Source organism: Saimiri boliviensis, chromosome 8 (genome assembly GCF_048565385.1).
Source record: "Saimiri boliviensis isolate mSaiBol1 chromosome 8, mSaiBol1.pri, whole genome shotgun sequence".
Lineage (NCBI taxonomy): Eukaryota > Metazoa > Chordata > Mammalia > Primates > Cebidae > Saimiri > Saimiri boliviensis.
The window spans coordinates 114,567,761-114,592,573 of NC_133456.1; the positions used below are offsets into that span (position 1 = coordinate 114,567,761).

General features: G+C 41.0%; 1 protein-coding gene and 1 pseudogene across 1 annotated transcript in view; both read right to left on the bottom strand.

The window, feature by feature from the left end:
- The window catches only part of PFKFB3 (6-phosphofructo-2-kinase/fructose-2,6-biphosphatase 3), a 259,701-nt gene that overhangs the window by 61,735 nt on the left and 173,153 nt on the right, over window positions 1-24,813 (bottom strand). Inside the window, exon 15 of the transcript XR_012518982.1 lies at window positions 16,272-16,393. The gene's annotated coding sequence lies outside the window, so the exon portion shown is untranslated. The remainder of the gene's footprint in view (window positions 1-16,271; window positions 16,394-24,813) is intronic.
- On the bottom strand, window positions 23,065-23,879 carry LOC141585298 (uncharacterized; annotated as a pseudogene).

The window sequence follows — 24,813 nt, forward strand, 5'->3', positions numbered from 1 at the left end:
AAGATAAAGAAAGCCACAGTATTCACATCTCCCATCACCACATCAAAAGAAACCAGGTGAAGCACATGCATAGCTTTCTGTGTGTGGCTTTACAAAGTACGACTGCAATGGTCACAGCACGGTGGTATGCCAAGGTAAGTGGTTCCTGCGCTGTTCCCAAAGCCCTGACATTCTTGTTGAGGGATGGTCACAAAGACTTTATAATGCTTTTTGCTTTGAAATACCTCAATGTGCACAGCCTGGGCAATGCTATGTAAGTTTGATATGCTTTACTGCATAAAGTTACATGAGGATTTGGATGCTAGGGAGGCTGTGGTACTGGGCGGAATGTAGACCAGAAGTCAGGATTGTTGGCTCCTAGTCCCTGCTCAGACACTAACCTCAAGTGACGTGGGGTGTACCAGCCCCCCACTCAGAGTTCTGTGTCCCCCTATAAAACAAGGGTGTTGCATCAGAACCCCACAACGCTGGCTTCCTCTGATTCTATTTCACTGCCATCAAGCAGAAGAAATCTCTTTACTTTCAAAGATCATTACTCCGACTTTCAAAAATCCAGAGCCCTTCAAGTTCAAAACTGAGAAGTATGGTGCTCACCCCTTCTTTTTTTTTTTTTTTTGGATGGAGTCTTGCTCTGACACCCAGGATGGAGTGCAATGGCATGATCTCTGCTCACTACAACCTCCACCTCCTGGGTTCAGGTGATTCTCCTGCCTCAGCCCCTGTGTAGCTGGGATTACGGGTGTGTGCCACCACGCCTGGCTAACTTTTGTATTTTTAGTAGAGACTGGGTTTCACCATGTTGGCCAGGATGCTCTTGATCTCTTGACCTCGTCACCTGCCTCAAGCTCCCAGAGTCCTGGGATTATAGATGTGAGCCACCACGCCCGGCTGTTTGCTTGTTTTCTGAGACAGAGTCTCGCTCTGCCACCCAGGCTGAAGTGCAGTGGCACGATCTCAGCTCACTGCAACTTCCACCTCATGGGTTCAAGCAATTCTTCTGCCTCAGACTCCCACGTAGCTGGGATTACAGGCATGTGCCATCATGCCTGGCTAAGTTTTGTATTTTTTGTAGAGACAGGGTTTCACCATGTTGTGCAAGCTAGTCTCGAACTCCTGACCTCAGGTGATACACCTGCCTTGGCCTCCCAAAGTACTGAAATTACAGGCATGAGCCACGGCATCCAGCCAATTTTTCTTAACTATAGGACATTTGTTCTTGGTACAGCCTCTTACAATGGATGGACGATTCTTTATTCATTGTCTGAGCACATTACATTTCATTTGTAATGAGCAGGATTCTAAATCCTTCACTCATATGCTTGTCATGATTAGTGCAAGTGAAGAAAGGAACAGTAAGGAAAGGCCAGAAATTGTGGGTGTCTTTGGGGCCAGAAAATATGCCTGGCTTGGTCAGGAATCACAATGGCAGTGTGTGTGAGGGGATTAGGCAGGATGGTTAACTGAAACGCAGAATGCTACTTACTGTAGCACAAATAGCATTGCCTGCAAAGCAGAAGACCTGGGTTGGAGTCTGGTCTCTACCACTTACTCTGTGTACAACCTTAGCTACCGATTCTCTTCTCCAAACCCGTTTCCTTGCACGTAAAAGAAGGCATTTCACCATACGACCTCCTCACTCCCTTCCAGCTCTGAGATTCTATTCTATAGGACGACTTGCCCCTCTCTGGACAAATATCAGCAAAGGCAACATTTAGCAACAATTTGTCACAAGGCCTGATGACACCTAAGGACAATACACCTCCTAAAATAAATGTGCACTGATTCAGGGAACCCATTCGTCTAGTAGGCTCAGGAAATGTCATTTTTCTGAATCTTTCAATAAAGTAATGATGTCATAAAAACAGTGTGGGTGACTTAATGGAAAACTAGTTACTACCTGAGCATGTGCTGGGAAGCAGCCGCGACTCAGGTGCAGACACCTTTATGGCACACTTCACCACACACAACTTCCAAGGACTCACCTCCTTTTTCCTGCCACGCGAGAGCGTTGTGGAGTGTTGGGGTCCTGAAGATGACAGCACGCAGATGTCAACTGTGGCCAAAAAGACCCGAAATGAAGAGAAACAAGAGGAGAAAAAGCCTAGAAAAGAGTTGTCATCTGCAAGTCCATAAAGCAGCCGTCCTGCCGGAACACTGACTGTTCTCCTGACCTCACGGCACAGACAGGCTGCAGTTCCCCATCATCCCCCACGGGTCTTGAAGCCTTCTGGGGAGCTGCAAAATACAGACGCCAGGACTTTCCCACAGAGAAATCTCCCATGGAGAAGGCAGCCGGATTCTAGTGTGATTCCAGGGACTCCAAATGCAAAGGCTCCATCTGTCCCAAACATCTTCCCTGGCCAGGGTCATCATTCCTGATGTGCCAGCCAATTTTGTCACTGTACACATGGCCATGCTCTCTTTTGAGTTAAGACATTATGTTTTGTTTTTTGTTTTGTTTTTGAGGCAGGGTCTCACTCTGTCACCCAGGCTGGAATGCAATGGTGCAAACACAGCTCACTGTAGCCTCAAACCCATGGGCTTAAGCAATCCTCTCACCTCAGCCTCTTGAGTAGCTGGGACCACAGGCAGGCACCACCGTGCCTGGCTAATTTTTTAAAATTTTTTGTAAAGACAAGGGCTTGCTATGTTGCCCATGCTGGTCTTTAACTCATGGGCTCAAACTACCCTCCCACATCAGCCTCCCAAGGTGCTAGGATTACAGACGTGAGCCACCGTGGTTGGCCTGTGATGTTATTTTTTCAAAGGTGCTCTATTCAGTTAGCCAATGCCACAGCAAGGATCCATCTAACTGTTTAATTAAGAATAATACTTTTCAACCCAGATCAGGGTCTGAGGTCACAGGACAGAGAAGTCAAGTTTTAACAGGAAAAGTCATTTGGGTCATTGGTGGCTGTCTTCCCGATAGCTCTGTCTATGGTGTCATAGATACAGCAGGGTGGCATCGGGCATCTGGAAGGGAATGGGGAGGCCCTGGAAGCTGGCCTCGAGGGGCACAAGAACAAACTTTATGAACTTTCCCAACTGTGCCCAGGCCGTCTCAGTCCCATGGTTACATTTCGACTCTCCCACAATGAATGTGAAGCCTTGAAGAATGAATGGGTTTTGTTTGGTCTTTCTGAGATGCATCTTAATTCAAGACCTTTTGCCTGAGTGAGTCAGAGTCAGAAAAGCCTCCAGTCCCCCACCAGCTGGTACTTTTCCATTGCCTCCTCCTGGATTATATAATACTGCACATTTTTAGAAACTTGGTTCTAGTTGTAGACTTCTGAGCTAAAATTTCAGCTTCCCAGTCCTCACACTGTCAATTTTTCAAGAGAGGAGATATTAGTGTTTTTGAGCAATGGAGAGAGGTTGGAGAATAACAGACTCATTATATGGAAAAGGAATATGGAGTTTCATGTGGTCATCTCAAAATACTTCCCTCCCACACCTATGTTTACAGAGGGATATAGTAAGTGACCCCAAAACTGACTGTTTCATCCTGCTGCCCCGGGAGAGTGCCTGTGCTGGGATACTTTGAGTGTAGAGTCACATACGGATGTAGCGTATTAGCTAAATTTATACTAACATGTAGATGATTGATACAGCATCCAGAGAAGGGTTCTGTGGCAAGGAAGTTTCATGGGGCCATCCTGAGAAAACTGAGCTGCTGGAACAAGCAGAGACTGGAGCGAGAGGCGAGAAATGTGTCGACGGAGATGGAGGGAAGGGGCTTGTGGCAAAAAGGAAACCGAGGTGCAGACCATTTCCATGACACTCAAGTCCATGTTGCACGATGACCGATTACAAGGACTGGATTCCAGGTCTCTCACTTCTCACCTCCCTTCTTAGAATGCACAGCCTCACCTTCTGTAAACCGTTTGTCCAAAACAGCCCCTTGTCCCAAGTGTGACCAAATCCTCTCCTGTTTAAGTGGAAGCAGAGAAGCACCAACCCGATGCCAGCCCGTCTTCTTCAGTGGCACTTCGGACAAAGCCGTCTGCACGGTGAGCAGCATCTTCTTCTTTTGAAGTCTACTTAGCCCCCAGAGACCTAAGTCTTTGGGCTGTGACCACCTTAGTCACAGCCCGAAACATGGAAGCAAAGCCAACCAGGAATCAAAAGGATCAAAGGCAAGGCAGTGACACACCAGCTGCAGCGGTTCAGCCTTCTCCCCGACCCCACATCTGGTTTCCTTCCCTTTCATGCACACAAACACCGACATTTGTGTACATACCATTCGCAAGGGCCTTCAGATTTAAAACACACACACACATCATTTTCAGCTGCACTTCCGAGAAGTGTCTCATAAACTATGCAGAGAGCTACAGCTTAATTCCGGCCTAATATGTTTCCAGACACCTGATATTTTGCCGCACGCGGCCATGGTGTTGCCTTGAATAGCCTCTATGTGAGTGGGACATCTCTGTGCCACACAACAATGTCAGGTGTACCGCAACAAAACCCATATGACTTTTGGGGAATTCGACGCTGGACAGGATCAGGGAGTGGCAGTTGTGAAAGTTTTGTTGCGATAACAAACACTTAATGAACTGATTGGGGCTTAAGTGTGTCACTTGTCTTCCTGCCAAAGTAGAATGTTCTGTAGAGAAAGAATGCTGGGCTGTCTTCTCTCTGTACCCACAGTATCCAGTACGTGCTTTTCTGCTGAATAAGTGATCAGTAGCTATTTACTGAACTGACCTGAAGAAGTGGGGTAGGGTAGGGGAATGGAGCACTTGAAATTAGTGAAGACCATAAGGCTCGCTGTCTCAGGTTTTTTGTATTGCTTGGACTATATACCTCTTGGACAAGATGGCTTTTATTCAACAGGGTTGGTGATTACCACAGCTATGAAAATGATGAGGACAATTTAGGAGCCACAGCTGCTCAATCATGCACCCTTCTCTTCTCCTTTACAGCCCACCTTCTCTTACAGGACCCCCGCCCCATGCCTGTACTTAGTAAGGGCTCAGTGGCCAGTGTGTCACTTCTAACAAGTTACTCCTTTTCATCTTTGAGTGTCCTAACAGGGCATTCTCCAATCGTAGTTACTGACTGAGGTAGTTTAGATGTTCTCCCCGCCAAAATCTCATGTCAAAATGTCACCCCCAATGCTGAAGGTGGGGCCTGGTGAAAGGCGATCGGACCATGAGGGTGGATTTCGCAGGAACGGTCTAGCACCACCCTCCTGGTGCTGTTCTCATGATAGTGAGTTCTCAAAAGACCTGGTTGTTAAAAGTGTGTGGCACCTTCACCCTCCCTCTTGCTCCTGCTTTCTCCATGTGATGTGTCTGCATCCCTTTGCCTTCTCCCAGGATTGTAGCTTCCTGAGGCCTCCCCAGAAGCCAAGCAGATGCTGGTGCTGGTGCAGGTGGTAGGGGGATGGTAAAGAATTACTTCTCTCTCTTATTTAACTCTTGTTTTTCTATGAGATGTGGCCTTTTCGGTTTATCACTGCAGAGACCGACGAGCAGCCCCCAACTCTATGCTACACTTATAAGCAGCACGTGATGCATTGGCAGAGACGGCACTCAAGAAAGAAGGAACTATGTCAGCCTTGTGCACATCACATTGCACCTTAAGCAGAAGGAGAAGGGCATGGGAAATGCCATGGGAAATTAGGCCTCTTTGGCACAATAAAAGGAAAACTTCAGCAGAATTAAATTTAAAAGCGTTCAGGCCGGGCGTGGTGGCTCAAGCCTATAATCCCAGCACTTTGGGAGGCCGAGGTGGGTGGATCACGAGGTCAAGAGATCGAGACCATCCTGGTCAACATGGTGAAACCCCGTCTCTACTAAAAATATAAAAAATCAGCTGGGTATGGTGGCACGTGCCTGTAATCCCAGCTACTCGGGAGACTGAGGCAGGAGAATCGCCTGAACCCAGGAGGCAGAGGTTGCGGTGAGCCGAGATCGCGCCATTGCACTCCAGCCTGGGTAACAAGAGCGAAACTCCGTCTCAAAAAAAAAAAAAAAAAAAAGTTCAATTGATGAATGAACAATTTCCGGATTGAGCAGCCCCCAGAATCACAGCAGATTCACAGAAACTCCAGGGGTACCTCGTGGTCAAAACAAATTTATAGACAAAAGAGGCAAAGTGATGTACAGGAATCAGAAGTGAGGTACAGAAGCAGTGAGACTGGTTACAGCTCAGTGTTTGCCTTATTTGAACATGGTTTGAACATTCAGCAATCTACGAGCAGTTGAAGCATGGCCGCTGGGATTGGCCAAAACTCAGCCATTGTTACAGGTGCATACTATTAATTAGCTTTTCAATTTTGTCTGACTATTAAGCTAGGTTGCAGTTCATCCACAAGGACTCAAGTATAGAGGTATGGAGTCCTTCTCAGGTCATATTTAGTTTGCTTTAACAGGCATATGGATTGTTTTGAGCTAAAACAGCCATATCAATTCCAGGACAAGGTCTTTACCTCTCCCCTTACTACCTAAAACTGGAGTATACAAATGTCCCCTTCCGTAAAGAAAATTTACATTTGTAATGGAAATTTCCACTTGTAAAGATGTCCCCACACCAGGAAGAGAGGTACTCTCCAGGACAACTCTTATCATCCAGAGTCTTACCTACATAACAAGAACAACTTATTTACCATCCCTCCCCATCTCATAACTGGCCTCCCCACCCAGAAGACCCCTTTTTACTCTGTTTATCCTAAGATGATACATAAGGCTCAATCAACTGGCCGCCTCCTTCAGCCACGTTTTTCTTGGTAAGCTCCTGTGTACACATGCATAATTTAAAAATTTTTTCCTCCTGTTAATCTGCCTTTTATCAGTTTGATTCTTGGGCCCGAGTCACTGAACCTCAGAGCATGGAATGGAAAATGTTTGCTCTCCCTGCCAGGGCTATAATGTCTTCATGTTAGGAATGTGTCAACAGAAGAGAGCTAATAGAGATTAGAATCAGAGAATAAACATCCAAATCTGTTCAGGATAGAACAGCATGGGATCTAGGGGAGGAATTTCTTCCAATCGCTGAAGGAGGACATTGGCTGAGCTCCCACAGTGGCCTAAAAAGAGCACCCCTGGAGAGCACCCATTCGGCTTTGTTCTGGTTCCATGGGCAACCAAGTAATGAGCAGCTGACCGATGAGAGTGAAGTAAATGACTAATATTAAAAGCCTCTAAGATGTCAGTCATTTGTTGTGTAACATCAATACAGCCAAAACCTAACACAACCTTTAAAATTAGACTTTCCTCCAAGACGTCACAGTATCTTAAGGATGTCAAGCGCACGCACATGAGACTGCAATGCAAAGTCATCCCTTGTCGGGAAAACACTGACTGCAGGCATTTGTGGATCAGGCACATGCTCAGGGCATTGGAAGCGTCTCAGCAGAAACCGTCAAGTGGCCTCCACTTCATGGACTCACAGATTAATAACAGCACTCCGTGGCCTCTGTAAAATAGACTCAGTCGTGCCCAGAGCATGCTGGCAGTTCACTGCCAAGAAGCTCATCTTCAGAGGTACACACTGGGGTGCTATTTCTACCAGAGTCAATGACAGTGTTTCTCAAACCTATGCAGGCTATTTTAGCAAAACATTCCACGATGAATGAAATATGGGCACAAGAGAGAGTTATTTCCATGAAAACTAAGCTGAGTGCTTTGAAACAACCCAATTAGGCAAGGTGATATATAATTTTTTATTTTGGAAACAACTGGCAGCTTCCTTTTTTTTAATGGTGGTAAAATACATATAACATAAAATTTATCATCTGTTATGGACTGAGTGTTTGTGTTCTTCCAAAGGCCCTGTGTAGAAGCCTTACCCCCAGCATGGCTGTATTTGAGGCTGGGACCTCTAGGGAAGTAATGAAGGTTCAATGAGGTCCTGAGGGTGGGGCCCTGATCCAATTGGACTAGTGTCCTTATGAGAAGTGACATCTGAGAGCACTCCCAACTCCACACTGCCATGTGAGAACACAGAGAGAAGGAACTATCTGCAAGCCAAAAAGAGGCCTCACCTGAATTTGACTTGACCTGCACCTCGATGCGTGACCTCTAGGCTCCAGGACTGTGAGAAAATAAGTGTCTGCTGTTTAGGCCACCCAGTCTGTGCTGTTTTGTTATGGCAGCCAGAGCTGACCAAGACACCATCTTAACAATGTTTAAGTATGCAGTTCAAGGTAGTAAGTACGTTACCACTAGAGTGCAAAATTGATTTTTTAATGCTGTTTAATTAGAGGTAAATGAGACCATTGTAAAAGATGAAGGATGAAATCATAAAAGCCTAAAACTCAGCATTTGGATTGCTTTTCAAGTGCCTTTAAATTCTCACTCCTTTATAAGGAACCCAAACTGGAAAAGGAAATAAACATTCTGGCTGCACTCTATGAAGAAGGTCAATGAAGAACTTCAATCAGAAAAACCACAGTCAAAAAGTCTTCCACCGAAGAGTCAATAAATGAATATTCTTATGTCTTAAGTGAGAACATTTGACTCTGTTGGTTTTATTTAATTTTTTATTTCCTTCTTTAACTGACTGACTTTTGATTAATCTGCTGATTGCTGGTGTCTACCATGTTAGATAAGGGAGCTTGCCCAAGTTCCATTCCACCTGGCTGGCTCTTAAAGGATGAATGGACTTCCACCAGGCACAGAGAATGAGAGCAATAGTCCAGGTGGAGGAAACAGATTGAACAAAGTCACAGAAGCATGAATGTACGTGAAATAGGAAGGAGTTGGTGCAATATCAAGTGTGACCAGGACGTCAGGTCATTAGGGCCTCCCAGGACAAGAAGTCAGCAAAGTACATTGGTCTCATATTGCTCAAGGCCTTGAAAATCATAGTAAGACACTTAGGCTTGATCCTCCGGGCAACCATTGGAGATATTCCTTGGAGTTGTGATCTGACACAAGCTATGGTTAAGTGCAGGACATGAATTAAAGGAAGGGATAGCCTGCAGATGTTTTCTGCAAGAGTCCATGTAAGGGATGAAAAAGGTTTGAAATAAATAGTGGCAGCAAAAAATGGATATGCGGACACAGACATGACAGGCATTTTGCAAATAAAATTGACAGTCAAAAAAAAAAAAGAGATGGATGTTTTCAAGGAGAATGTGAAGATTTCTGGTTTTTTTTTTTCAGCAATGGATAAGATGCAACTGGCAGAAAATTAGTCTGTAGCTTTCTTCCAAGCAAATATCCTTTTAACATGAATAAATTAATTTTAACTGGCTGCTACATATTCCCCTGATAGTATAACTTTGAATGAAAAGAGAAAACAGTACTTGAAGTGAGAAAGTTTAAGACCAAGACCCTTCTAGAGTTCAGAGTGACCTCAAACAGTAAGTAGAACAGCTGCCAAGGGCCTGAAGTCTCCTGGAATCAGCTGCACAGCCCAAGAAGAGTTGAGGTGCTACCTCTGCTGTTGTTCCCCTGACATGATTTCTTAAGAACACCAACTGTGTGTCAAAAGTAGTCCTTTAAAACTTCCAACACTGCTGGACATATGTTTTTATACTGTCTTTCTTTGTACATAATATGATTGTTAAATTGAAATCAATTGAATTTCATTGGTTAGTTTGCCCCAAAATAACCCTTATCCACTTCAATTCCTTTTCTATGGGAATCATTTCAGACATTTCCATAAGAGTTTGGTCCTTAAGCCCTTTTTTTAAATTACTGAGTCCTCAACAACAGTTACCAGACCATGAATATTTACAAGTATACCTGTTGGCTATATATTTTGTGTGTGTTAATAAATGGTAGCCTGGATGTCCATTTGAATTTAACACTGTAATTATGTTTATCTTACCTCTGAGGTACTTAGAACCTAACGAGAGAGAAAAATTGATATAAAATTATGATACAAGTAGAAAATTAAAGTATCATAAGGAGGGAAGAGGTAAAATGTTGTACTAAGAGGACCTGAACTATTATCATCTTAAGCTCATAAAAATATTAGCCTACTACTCTATGTCCTCTTACTTCATTTCTAATTTGTCTGATTTGATTCTCTGCCATCCAAAATGCTTATTTTCTAAAATGGCCTCTGTCTTATAAAAGGTTCTTCCATTCTCTCTTATTTCTCTCACTGCACAGTCAGAGACAGGCAGTCTCTGAAGGTCTGGGATGGATGTGCACACTTGAACTTATTTAGCCCATTAAGGGAGACAATGCCTCATTCAAGTAATGGTCTAGCCTGGAGTTTCTTGGAGTCAGCCTATTTTCTCTTGAGTATAAACTTTCTAAAGTTAACACTCTTGGAAAATCCAAGAAAGTGTAGATATTGTAAAAATACTAATGTTACTCTGGTTTGTACTTCCAGACTTTAGGCCTAGCATAAGATATTGATACGTTTACCATGGAGGCAATTAAGCCTGATTTCCTCTGGAACATCAATTTTGTGTTCTTCGTTATATATTTCCTAAAAGCTTCCATTAGAAACATCTCTGTTAAGAAGACAGGGACAGTGCAAGATGGTGGAAGAAAACTCTCCAGAGATTATCTCTCTGCAGAAACATCAATTTGAAAACTATTCACACACAAAAATAATTTTACAAGAGCTGAGGAAACCAGGTGAGAGATTGCAACACCTGGTGTAGCACAATAATAAGAAAAAAAGTACTAAAGCGGGTAGGAAGGAGAGTTTTACATTTCCCACATCATTCTTTCCCCAAACTCAGGCAGCACAGTATGGAGACAGATGTCATTCATTTGGTGAAAAGAGAGAAAAGTGAGTACAGGACTTTGCCTTAGTCCCCAACACTGGGCCTGCCACAATAAAACTCAGCATTAGCCCCAGAATCTAAACTGGTACCTGCAGACTGAGCCTTTATACCCACGCAGGCACCAGGCAGGACACATGGCAAGCCAACTTCAGTGGCACTGTGATCCAGACTGCCCTCAGTGGCAGGCAAGCCTCAGTGATCCCAGGTTTCTAGCCTGACCCAGTGATGCATAGCCCCAGTATCCCCAAGCTTCAGAACCATGCCAGATTGCCTGCCCAGAATCTTTGGATAAACTGATTGTTGAAAGGCTTTCCCAGACAAAGTGACTGGGCAAAGAATGAAATAAGTACCTACTTCAAATTTCCAGACATCAATGCACAATCACTGGGATCAAGCACAATCAGGAAAACATGACATCACCAAAGGAATAAAATAAAGTGCATGGGACTGGCCCTGAAGAAATGGAGATATATGAACTGCTTGAGAAAGAAATGAAAATAACTCTTTTAAAAAAGCTCAGTGAACTTCCAGAAAATACAGATAAACAATTCAATAAAATAAGGAAAATAATAAGTTATCAGAACAAGAAGTCTGCAGAGAGATTGAAGTAATTTTTTAAAGAAACAAAAATCCTGGAGCTGAAAAACACAGTAAGTTAAATTAAAAGTGCAATAGAAAGCATCAACAGTAGAATTAATCAAGCAGAAGAAAAGGATCTGTGAGCTCAAAGACAAGTTATTTGAAAATATTGTCAAGAGGAGAAAAAAGAATGAAAAACCAAAATAGCTTACAGGATTTATGGGACAACATCAGAAGACCAAAATTCAAGTCAGAGGAATTTAAGAGAAGAGAAATATAAAGGTGTGGAAAGCTTATTTTTTTAAAAAAAATCACAGAAAACTTTCCAAACCCAAAGAAAGATGTAAATTTGCAAATGTAAAAAGGTCAAAGATCTCCGATCAGATTTAATCCAAACAAGACTACCCCAAGACATAATCAAACTGTCAAAAACCAAAGCAAAGAGAGGATTCTAAAAGCATCAAGGTAAAAGAAGCAAATAACATATAAGCAAGTTCCAATACAGCTAGCAATAGATCTCTCAGCAGAAGTCTTACAGGCCAAGAAAGACCAGAAAGATATAGTGATATATTCAAAGTGCTGAAGGGGGAAAAACAAACAAAACACCTGTTGACCAAGAATGCTGTACCTAGAAAAGCTGTCCTTCAGAAATGAAGTAGCCAGAGAAAAAGATTTTTCCAGACAAACGAAAGGTTAGAAAGTCCATCCCCACTAGACCTATCATACAAGAAATATTGGAGTTCTTCAAGCTGAAAGAAAAATGATGCTAATGAGTAATATAAAAACAATAAAAATCACTGGTAAAACTAAATATACAGTCAAATTCTGAATACTCTAATACTGTAATGATTGTGTATAAAACATTTATATCATTAGTATGATGGTTAAGAGACAAAACTATAAACACTAATAATAGCTACAATAATTTGTTGAGAGATACACCATATAAAGATTGTCATCAAAAATTCAAATTAAATTAAATTAAGTTGAATAAATTATATCAATAATTCAAAATACTGGGCAAGAGGTGGACTAAAAGTATACAGTTTCATTTCCTGTTTTGTTTTTCTACAATCAAAGTTATCTGTTTAACCTTTTATACTTCAAGATGTTTTTTGTAAGCTTCATGGTAACCACAAAAAAAAACCTATAAAAGATATGCAAAAAATAAATAGCAAGAAATCAAAACATACCACTAGAAAAAAAATACAAAGGAGTATGGCAAAAAAAAAAAAAAAAAGGATTTACAAAACAACTAGAAAACAATTAACAAAATAAAAGAAGTAAGTTCTTACCTATCAATAATTACCTTGAATATAAATTGATTAAATTCTCCAATAAAAAGCCATAGAGTAGCTGAATGATTTTTTTTTTAAACAAACCAACTATGTGCTATCTACAAGAGACTTACTTCACCTGTGAGGACACACACACAGAAAGTAATTTCATGGAAAAAGACATTCCATGCAAATGAAACCCAAAAGAGAGAAGGAATAGCTATATCTTTATCAGATAAAATAGAACTTAAGTCAAAAATTGTAAAAAGAAATCAAGAAGGTCATTATGTACTGATAAAGGAGTCAATTCAGACACAGGATTTAACAACTGTACATATATATAACCAACATTAGAGCACCAAAATATATAAAGCAAGTATTAACAAATCTGAAGGGAGATAAATTTTTCTTTTTTTTTTTTTTTTTTTTTGAGACGAAGTTTTGCTCTGTTGCCAGGCTGGAGTGCAGTGGCATGATCTCAGCTCACTGCAACCTCTGCCTCTGCCCCCCAAGTAACTGGGACTACAGATGCGTGCCACCACACCTGGATGATTTTTGTATTTTTAGTAGAGATGGGGTTTCACCATGTTGGCTAGGATGGTCTCAATCACTTGACCTCGTGATCTGCCTACCTTGGCCTCCCAAAGTGATGGGATTACGGGCATGAGCCACCACACCCAATAGGCCAGGCGCAGGATCTACTGGCTTCACTGCTGAATTCTACCAAACCTTCAAATAAGAATAGAAGGAAATACTTACAAACTCATTTTGATATATTTCAATGCAATAATAGTAGACAACAACATCCCACTGTCAGCGATGGAAAGAAAGAAAATTAATGAAGAAATATTGAATTTAAAGTATACTCCAGATTAAATGGACCTAGCAGACATATAGAAAACATTCCATTAAACAGCTACATAATACACATTCTTCTCAACTACACATGGAACATTCTCCAGGATAGATTATATGTTAGGCCACAAAACAAGTCTTAACAAATTTAAGAAGACTGAAATTATATCCAGTATCTCTTATGACCACAATGGTATAGAACTAGAAATCAATAACAGGAGGAACTTTGGAAAATTCACAAATACATGGAAATTAAACAACATGCTCCTGATGAACAAATGGAACAATGAAAAAAAATAAGTTTTTTGAGACAAATGAAAATTGAAATACAATATACCAAAACTTATGTAATACAACAAAAGCAATTCTAAGAGAGAAATGTATAGCAATGAATGTCTCTGTCAAAACAGATCTCAAACAAACAACTCACTTAAATAAACTAAAAAAACAAAAACAGAAACATATCAGAGCAGGAAAAAGATCAATGAAACTATGAGCTGGCTTTTTCAGAAGATAAATACAAATCAACAAACATTTAGACTAAGAAAAAAAAAAAAACAAAATCAGGAAAAAAAAGAAAACATTACAACAGATATAATAGAAACACAAAAGATCACAAGACTGTTATGAACAATTATATACTAACAAACTGAATAACTTAGGAAAAAAGACCCAGGACCTACTGGCTTCACTGCTGAATTCTACCAAACTTTTAAAGAAGGATATCAATTTTTCTCAAACTCTTCCAAAAATTGAAGAGGAGGGAATACTTCCAAACTCATTTTACAAAGGCAGCATTATCCCAATACCAGAGCCAGACAAAGACACTACCAAATATTTAAAACTACAGGCCAATATCTCTGAACATACCTATAAAAATTCTCAACAAAATCAAATTCAACAGCAAATTAAAATCATTCACTATAATCAAATGAGATTCATTGCATATGTGTAAGGATGGTTCAAAAGCTAATTAACCAGTGAAATTAATCATTTCAATAGATACACAAAAAATTGACAAAATTCAACATTCCGTAATAATATAAATGTTCAACAAATTAGTTATAGAAGGAATGTACACAATCAAGTCCATATATGAATAACCCACAGCTAAATCATACCCATTGGGGGAAAGTTGAAAGCTTTTCCTCTAAGATTTAGAACAACTCAAGAGCAAGCCCTGTTCTGTTCAACATAGCATTGAAAGTCCTAGCCAGAGCAATTATGCAAGAGAAAAAAATAAAAGTCATGCAATTTGGAAAAGAAGTTAAATTGTCCCTATTTTCAGATCAGCATGACCTTATATATAGAAAACCCTAGCGACGCCACCAAAAAACTATTAGAACTAATTAATAAATAAATTCAGTAAAGTCGCAGGACACAAAACCAACATGAACCTATGGGGGAAGAAATTTCTAGAAACAAAAACTAAAATATTTTAAAGCAAAGTGAATAAACAAGTTTAATAGCAAGTAGGACACAGCTGCTAAAAAGAGAATAAATTGGAGCGCCGGGCGCGGTGGCTCAAGCCTGTAATCCCAGCACTTTGGGAGGCCGAGGCAGGTGGATCACGAGGTCGAGAGTTCGAGACCATCCTGGTCGACATGGTGAAACCCCGTCTCTACTAAAAATACAAAAAAAAAAAAATTAGCTGGGCATGGTGGTGCGTGCCTGTAATCCCAGCTACTCAGGAGGCTGAGGCAGGAGAATTGACTGAACCCAGGAGGCGGAGGTTGCGGTGAGCCGAGATCGCGCCATTGCACTCCAGCCTGGGTAACAAGAGCGAAACTCCGTCTCAAAAAAAAAAAAAAAAAAAAAAAGAGAGAATAAATTGGAGAGTTTATCTGAAGAAATTATGCAGAAGACAACCCAGAGAGTTAAAGGGGATAAAAATGTGAAAAAGAGTAAGTTTGCTTATAGCCATTACCGGATGGTGAAAAAAAAAGTAAAAGAAAAAGTGTCATGTCAAATAAAGAAAATAAAGCGTTAATTTAATCATAGTTTTAAAAGAGAATCGAACAGAGTCAACAAGAGAAAGAGAGAAAATATCACAAAGGCATTTAAAAAGACTGTCTCTAAATTTTTTGTCATGATCATAGAAATCTACAGATTCAGTATGTCTGACAAATCCTGGTGCACCAGAGGACAAAGACATCGATTAACTGCTAGACTTTGAGTATTATAATTTCTAATGTAAACAGTAAATGAATAGAAATACATAAGTTTTTAACTACTGGCAGGGAAAAAAGTAGAATGAGAAAAAAAAAAAACTAGTCCCTCCTCGTAAAAATAGCAAAAAAAAAAAAAAGACATAGAAATTTCAGGACAATTAAGGAGCATAAAATTAGATGGTAGAAGTAAATACAAATGAATTAAATATCTCTTACCTGCTCACTCTGCCTTCATCCTGTCCTACTCCTGATACTGTAATATATCCAGGCACAGAAAAGTCCAGCTTTTCTCTTTTACCTCCCTTTTCTTTAGGACTAAGATTTCACCTGCATCTAATTCCCTGCCTTCCCAACTCTACCGCACGGGGTAGCCTTAATTGCAAATAAGGTTCAGGCTGAGGAATCAGCTTACCTATAAAAACACTCAAAAAAATCTGTCGAAGATATTATATTTCACCACACACAGTAAGAGTTCAGAAAACATTATCTGTTGTTTCGTTATTATTTCTCTAACAGGCCTCTAGCCCTCAAGTGCCCAGCTTAGAGTTGTTGCTGTTTCTGTGGCATTTTCCAGGTTTAATCATCCCATTTTTCCAATGATGTTGGGAAAGTAAGAACAACAATAGCACCGACAATAATAACAATAAACTAATACTGCCGAGGAGTTCCATAATAAGCATGCATACATACCTTCACACCTGCGTTTTCCTTGCCCTGTCGTCCACCGGACACGTAACCTTAAAGAATCAGCTCCTCTTGAACTCAGGAGGCCGAAGTTGCGGTGAGCCGAGATCGCGCCACTGCACTTCAGCCTGGGTAACAAGAGCAAAACTCGGTCTCAAAAAAAAGCATCAGCTCCTGCTTCACCTCCTCTTTTCTAGGTTGACTAGGGGAGGACTTATCACGCTTTATTGTGTTTGCTTATTTACATTTTCCACTGCAAACTCCTCAAAGATAGAAATTGTGTCTCGAGAGAGATCCAAGATGGCTGATCACTAGCAGCTCGGGATTGTAGCTCCTACTGAAAGCAAAGAACGAGAGGACGCCACACCTTCACATGAATTCTGGTTGCTCACGCACCAGGAGATTCCCAGCGGAGGAGCCCCACGGGTCGCCAGCGCGACTCTTGTGACCGGTGAGGCTGTTTTGCCGGCGCCTCGGAGCGTCGGTTCTTGGTGCAGAGTCAGAAAGGCACCATCAATCTTAACGCCGCTGATTTGGTCGGTGCAGTGGGTTGCTCAGATTTTGGCGCTGAGAATCAATAAGTTGGACGTCCACTCAGAAACCCAATTACAAAGACGGCAATTATAAAGACCACAAATGGATAAATCTACAACGAAGGGAAGAAAACAGCCAAAAAAGGCTGAGAATACCCAAGATCAGAACGCCTCTCCCTCAGCAGGGGATCCCAGTTCCTCATCAGCAACGAAACAAGGCTTGATGGAGAACGAGTGGGTTCCAATTACAGAAGCAGGCTTCAAAACGTGGATAATAAGAAACTTCTGTGAATTAAAAGAACTTGTGCTAACACAATCTAAAGAAACTAAGAACTTTGAAAAAAGGTTTGACGAAATGTCAACAAGAATACAAAATTTAGAGAGGAAAATAAGTGAATTGATGGAACTGAAAAACACAATACGAGAACTACGTGAAGTATGCACAAGTTTTAACAGCCGAATTGATCAAGCAGAAGAAAGGATATCAGAGGTCGAAGACCAACTCAATGAAATAAAACAAGAAGACAAGATTAGAGAAAAGAGGATAAAAAGGAATGAGCAAAGTCTCCAAGAAATATGGGACTATGTGAAAAGACCTAATCTACGCTTGATAGGTGTACCCGAATGTGACGAAGAGAATGAATCCAAGCTGGAAAATATGCTTCAGGATGTTATTCAGGAAAATTTTCCCAACTTAGTAAGGCAGGATAATATTCAGCTCCAGGTAATACAGAGAACACCACAAAGATATTCCTCAAGAAGAGCAACTCCAAGGCACATAATCGTCAGATTCACCAGGGTTGAAATGAAGGAGAAAATACTAAGGGCAGCCAGAGAGAAAGGTCAGGTTACCCACAAAGGGAAGCCTATCAGACTCACAGCAGATCTCTCAGCAGAAACCCTACAAGCCAGAAGAGAGTGGGGACCAATATTCAACATCCTTAAAGAAAAGAACTTTCAACCAAGAATTTCACATCCAGCCAAACTAAGCTTCATAAGTGAAGGAAAAATAAAGTTTTTTGTGAACAAGCAAGCACTCAGAGAATTCATCACCACCAGGCCTGCTTTACAAGAGCTTCTGAAAGAACCACTGCACATAGAAAGGAACAAACAGTATCAGCCTTTCTAAAAAATACCAAAAAGTAAAAAACATCAATATAATGAAGAATTTACATCAACTAATGGGCAAAATAGCCAGCTAACATTAAATAACAGTATTAAACTCACACATATCATTATTAATTCTAAATTTAAATTGACCGAATTCCTCAATTCAAAGACAGGCAATTTGGCCAAAAAACTAAAACTGTATGCTGCATCCAGACCCATCTCACATTCAAGGATACATAAAGACTCAAAACAAAGGATGGAGAGAGACTTACCAACCAACTAGAGAGCAAAAATAAATAAATAAAAAGCAGAAGTTACAATTTTTGCCTCTGATAAAATAGTATTTAAAGCAACAAAGATCAAAAGAAGCAAAGAAGGACATTATATAATGATAAAAGAATCAATGCAACAACAAGAAGAGTTAAAGGTCCTAAATATACACGCACCCAATACAGGAATACCCAGACATACAAGACTTATAAAGAGACTTAGACTCCCACACAATAATAGTGGGAGACTTCAACATTAATATTAGACAGATCAATGAGACAGAAAATTAATAACGATATCCAGGACTTGAACTCAGATCTGGAACAAGTAAACATAATTAATATTTATAGAACTCTCCACTTTACACAGAATATACACTCTTATCAGTACCACATCATATCAACTTGGAAGTTTAAATGAAATGTTGGTTGGCTCCTTGTTTGTTGCTCTCTTCCCTCATTTTCTTTCATGTCTCCATTATTGGGGACAATTGTAGGCATACCCATATTTGGACTGCATTCTAGCCCGGGCAGCAAAGCAATACCCCCATTCTCTCTCCCTCTTCCTTTTTCTCTTTCTTCCTCTTCTTTGTTCTTTTTCTTATTATTCTTTTTCTCAAAAAAAAAAAAAAAAAAAAAAGTGGGGCCTTTAAGATGGGGCCTTTATAAAAAATAAAAAAAAAAAAAGAATCCCTAGCCTCTACCAACTATATGCCAGTAGCCTCTCATTCCCTCTAGCTGTGATAACCAAAAAAAAAAAAAAGAAGAAGAATAGCTATTATGTGGTCACAGACCAACTTGGTAAGAAAAAAAAAAAAAAAAAAAAGAAATCGTGTCTCATGCATCTCCAGGTCTACTCTGCTCAGAATATCATCCTGAATAAATGAGTGAATTGACTGTATACTTACAATGCTCACAGCAACCTTGCCAAGTAATTCATTCTTTCTTAGTTCAGTTCTACTGAGTTCGAAGGCTTAGAAAGTAAATGACTTGCCCAAGGTCACACTTGTTATTACCAAATGCTCACTCTGCCCACTCTGCCACATTACCTCCCCAAATTACCTATGTTCTTACAAAGTCCCCTGAGAGAGCTTGCTGATTTTTCACTTATTGTGCATCAGATGAAGTCGTTTGACATGCCCTGAATTCTGTAGGTGATGACTTGGCTACCCAGAGAGGTTGCATTCACCTGAGGTCCCAGAGCTGGCCGCTGGCAAACTGGGAATTAAATCCCAGTCCCAGCTCCCAAGCATTCACTTCACATCACCACCTTTGTGGGAGCCAGTGTATGTACAGGTCCCGGGCTGGATACAATAGAGCTTAGCTCCCATAATGACGGTAAGAATCTATTGTCAGTTTCAGCACTGGATCTTCCAGCAGTGACTCTTCCTAGCTTTTCAAGTGGTTTGAGTTTAGCAGAAAAAACAAAAACACTTGACAATGTGTGCTATGTAGCATTTTCCCCCTTCCTTTGGCATTTTAAAATTTCCATGTATTTAAGCATAATTCAATATGTGCATAAACCCAAATCATCTCATCAAAATGAAGGCAGTAAGATCGGCTGGTTATTTCCAAGACTTTTTGCCAAAACCTCCCTTTACTCTCTCCAGAGAGCCAGAAATAGGCTGCCTGTTGACTATTTAGCATTCAGGTGATACTTTTCAAACCCAGCATTCATTTTTAATGAATTATTGCACCTATAACCCCAAAATGAGAGGTTGTGGAACAGAGCTCTATTCTAAAAATCAAAGATAGGTCATAGAGACATAATGCATCTAAGTAGTAGGAATCTGTGTTGGCTCGGGGAGACAATTTATATGTTTTCAATTTTATAACAATTTTAAAAGCTCAAGTAAAATATTTCTGTAAAATAAAGTTTATTGTTAATATGCCAACTGACCTCAATACATTCAGTCATTCAAAATTACCAGGTTCTTCACACATCCAACAATTAAAGGTGAGAAGAACTAAGTATCTCCTCACCCATTACTGTGATACTAAGAGATGTGTGATTTAGACAGCTAGACAGCAAACCCCAGACCAAATTCTACCACACAGAGAAATATTTATTAGCAAACAGACACACAGCCATTTCTGTGAGTTTAAATACAGTACCAGGGCTCAGAAATTTCCATGAAATATTAACTCAGAACAAACATAACAGCATTCTAGCAGTAGTCTTCAGCTGACATGCTAATGGGATCAAGTTGCTAGAACCCTCTGTTAGTATTTGGACACGAGACAGATTGGCGTACCTGGTTTAGGCCTCACTCCAAACTAAGTTTCTAATCCAGGATTACTAGGTTCCTAAACCCCATTCATGCAAGGACAGGGGTGTCTTTAAATAGCTCTACCCAACTCACATATCTTCAACACTCCTTAATTTTCCAGCACAGAATAACTTCTTATATTTATTAGGTTAATTAGGGAACCCTCTAGAACTCTCAAGAGATAAAGCCTTATAGTAGTCCTTCAAATACTACCAACCACTCCTAAAAGATGTGTGTCCAGTTAAGGTATTTTAAATTTTAGCTACAACCTTATAGAGGATTAAGAACACACACACGTGTGTGCACACACACCTGTCCATACTAAAATATTTAAAAGTAAGTTATAGACAATATAACAGCTAGATAAAACAAAAGAATATAGTATATGGGTTTTACAAAGACACACAGAGTATAATGACAGTGTCTCTGGACTCTTCTATAAAACAAAGGCATATTTTTTTCAATTTAATTTTGTTCTTAATTACACAAAAAATCACAGCTTAGTCCATAATTAAATCCAAAGAAAGTGAGGCCCAGGTAAGTGGCATGACTTGCTATAAGTTAGTCCTAATAATTAATGGCAAAGTCAAAGCTGACACAAATCTTTAATCTTTTCCATGCTGCTTTGGAGCCCACAGGTAATACATGTCTACAAATATAAAAAGGCCCTTTCAGCTAGGCATGGTGGCTCACATTCTGTAATCCTAGCACTTTAGGAGACCGAGGCAGGTGGATCACAAGGTCAAGAGTTCGAGATCAGCCTGGCCAACATGAGGAAACCCCATCTCTACTAAAAATACAAAAATTAGCTGGGCGTGGTGGCACATGCCTATAATCCTAGCTACTCAGGAGGCTGAGGCGGAAGAATTGCTTGAACACGTTAAGTGAAGGTTGCAGTGAGCTGAGATTGCGCCACTGCACTCCAGCCTGGGGGACAGAGCAAGACTCTGTCTCAGAAAAAGAAGAAGATAATAAAAAAAGGTTTTCTAAACATAAAAATCATTCATAATTCTTTATAGAAAGTGTGAAAAAGAAAATACAAATGTAAATAATAAAATGTTATGAATAATTCTAGCACTCAGATACAGCCACCATTGGTATATTTTTCTAGATATTGAGGTGGTCTTGTAATTGTGGTTTATAAAATTTACATGATACCTAATACATAGTTTTGCAGAGCTTTTATTGTATTTGGTTTTATATTGGAATCAATTCACCATAACATTTAATAGCCTTCAAAACAGGATTTTTGTAATGGCTTCGACTTAACCCATCATATTATGATTTATTTACACATTCCTCTATTTTGGATGTAGCAGTTATTTCTGAAGATGTGTTTGTTATAATCTCTCTAAGATGAACATTTTTCTCCTAGAATGTAAACACTGTGAGAGCAGGGAGTTTGTCTGTCTTATTGATTACAATACCCTCAAACCCCAAAAAAGTGCCTGACACACAGTTGTATCTCGACAGGGATGGATGGATGGATGGACGGATGGATAGATGGATAGAAATGTATATTTGTATTTACCGCTGATAATTTCTCAAAAGTCTCTTAGTTTGAGCACTAACATAGATTCTCTAGTTATGCTTGCTACACAGAATACAGGGCATCTATTTATCTGAAAATATTCATTATCCCATATTGTACTAAAAACTTATTCATTCTTTATCTGACACATCTAAAATTAATTGTTATTTATCTGAAATTCAAATTTAACTTGATGTACCACATTTTAATTTGATAAGTCAGACAAACCTACTTTTGAATGTACCACCTTCACAAGATAGGCTGGCTAGAATACTCCACCGGTCTCTGAGCAAAAGCCTAATCCCCTTAAAGCGTCTAAACCCATTAACCTACTGCAGCCAAACTGAGTGCTGTAAACAACCTCTATCTTTTGAGCTCCTGATCTTCTCCATTAGTCAAGACAAATTAGAAAAAACAGTGGAGGAGAGAAACAACCAATCACTGTAATGGAAGAACCAGGCCACAATCTTTCCAAGCATGAACTCCTGCATTTTAGCATCTTCCCAGCTCTGTGTCCCTGTCTATCCCTGCTTGTCCTCCTCTGCCTCTGACATTAGTCACCATGATGCCTTCCTGCTTCTCCAAGGTCTCATGATCTGATCCCTGCTTCCCTGTCCAACCACCTCCCTGCCCGTCTCCCTCTCTGTACTCCAGCCAGCCTGTATGTCTCTCCATTCCTCCCCTGCACCAGGCCGCTTCTTGCCACCGGATCTTTGCACACACTCTGGCTTCTGCCCAAAAAGTCTTCCCCGTCTCCTCCTCCCTCCTCCCATAACTTGGTTAACTCTGAGTCATCCATCATCACAGCTCCATTCACTTCCCTCGGGAAGTTGTCCCTTTTTGCAGACTGGTCAGCTTTCTCGGATCTTAGCTGTTAAAAGTTCTGTGTATTTTTCCCTTCTCTATACTTATCATGGTTGACATTTTTGCTCTGGGGATTATTTCATTAATGTCTATATCTGCTAGAATCAAAACTCTATGAGGGCCAGAACACCATGGCTTTTTATTTATATGACAATGGCTTATATGACAAGACATTCTTGGGTCCCCTTGCACAGCTCCTGACACCAACCTGGAGCAGCTGTTTCATGGAGAATGTCTGCTTCCTCATACATTCTTACTTGCCTGTGGTTTCAATTCCCCAGGCTGTAAAAGAAATACTCCAAATAGAAATTCTGTTCTGATATTTCTCCTGTACAGCAGACCTGTATACCTAATAGACGACTGGGCATTGCCATTTCTATACCCACAACTCACAACCTGAATTTGACTCATTTGCACAAGTCATCATCTGCCCCCAAGACAGGCTCTCTATTATGCCCTCCCTGTGAATCAGTACGTCGAGTCAGGTCAGGGCAAGACATTGTTAGAAGCATGTGGAATTCAGCCACACCATCATGAGAAGGTCCTCTTGGTGTGTTCTGGCTAAATGAAACTTCTGCCAGGGCAGCATGATTCTGGGCTTTCACAACCTGTTTTAGGACTTGGAAACAGATGCTCAGCCACATCCCCTATTTGCATGAGCCTGTAGGAAAATATTTGTAAGAAGTCTGGCTGTCTGAGCAGGCCAAAGGAGAAGATGGAAGAGAAGGTGGTTTCCTGAAAGCATGAAGCTGTGACTGGTCATATTTTGACCCCATCCCAGGAAGAAGAGGCTGGGGTAGGAAAGTACAGTCAGCTCTGAGAGTCCCCTCTGGAGAAGCTGGCTATGAGACATAGTAAGAAGCTCCCCAGCTGAAGTAGAAGGCACAAAAAGGTTTTGGGCTTTCCAGGTGGGCATAGAAGGGGCAGCAGCACAGGCATAACCTGGGGTGGCAGAGGTGCCAGGGAAGAGGACAGAACCCATGCATGACACAGCAGGGAGACCACACTGCAGTGACTGTGCAGGAGGCCACCTTTCACTGCCCAGATGACTCAAGGAGGTAAATGGATGGCGGTTCCAGGAAAAGACTGGGCATCCTGCTAGGGAATCCTATGCTGTCTCAGAGCACTGAGGTGTAGTAAATGTGGTGAATTTGTGCCCGGGATAGAGTGGGCACAAAAGCAACACCATTTTCTCATTGCCCAAGCCAACCCCTGCTGGGGCACAGTGGCTCACGCCTGTAATCCCAACACTTTGGGAGGCCAAGGCAGGCGGATCATGAGGTCAAGAGATTGAGACCATCCTGGCCAACATAGTGAAACCCCATCTTTACCAAAAATTCAAAAATTAGCTGGGCGTGGTGGCAGGCACCTGTCATCCCAGCTACCAGGAAGCCTGAGGCAGGAGAATCACCTGAACCTGGGAGTGGGAGGTTGCATGAGCTGAGATCACACCACTGCACTCCAGCCTCGGCAACAGAGCAAGACTCCGTCTCAAAAACAAAACAAAACAAAACAAAAGAACAGATGCAAACAACAACAGAGATTCTTGTTGTGTGGGAGCCCTGGCTGCAGGTCAACATCCCACCAGGCCACAGCTCTTAAATGGCAAAGCTGCTGGTGACATCTTCATAGTTCGTGCAAGATCAAATACCAACGGCACTGACTCCCAATCCGACTTAAAAACAGGCCTAGCAGGCATCGTTTTCGCATCAAAACCAATTAGCCTAAAAAAGAGCATTCCGAGAGACCTAGGGTTAGGGAAATTGTCCTGTGAGTGTTTTGAATTCTTTGTCACCCCTCACAACTGGTGCCATTCATGAGGGAGCTTACTGGCTTGGGGGACAATCTAAACAGCAAAACAGGATGTGTCTCCACCAGGCCCCTGCTTTGCCGCAATCTATGAGAATTCATCAGTCTTGGGGTTTTTTATTGGTGGTGATGGTGGTTTTTTCCTTTCTTTCTTCCGTTTTC